The sequence below is a fragment of the Theobroma umbraticum genome, unplaced genomic scaffold (genome assembly GCF_002168275.2).
Source record: "Theobroma umbraticum cultivar Fairchild unplaced genomic scaffold, ASM216827v3 scaffold_95.0, whole genome shotgun sequence".
In the NCBI taxonomy this organism is placed as follows: domain Eukaryota; kingdom Viridiplantae; phylum Streptophyta; class Magnoliopsida; order Malvales; family Malvaceae; genus Theobroma; species Theobroma umbraticum.
This window is the reverse complement of record NW_018397257.1, coordinates 9,533,148-9,533,497: the sequence shown is the minus strand read 5'-3', so window position 1 is coordinate 9,533,497 and position 350 is coordinate 9,533,148.

Sequence of the window (350 nt, the reverse complement as noted above, 5' to 3'; positions counted from 1 at the left end):
ATGCTAATGCAGTTGTTTTCATCTTTCAGAAAAAAAAAATGCAGTTGTTTACACGTATTCTTAGTTTTTTTTTCTTTGAAGTGATGTTTTCATGCAATGGGGTGAGCAGGGACCCATTGGTAAGAACAAGGTAGAGAAGTTGAAGTTGAAATTTCCTTCTTCATTGAAACAGAATGAACGGTTGTTCTGGAATCTTTCTAATTCTCCTTTTCTGCCATTTTTATGCCCTTAATATGAAAGAATGTAATTTTAGTAGCACACCTGATTTAATTTACTGATTGAATTCTAGAAGACAAATTTAATGGCTTCTCAAGCTATCAAAACTTCAGGAAATGATTGATTAACAAGTC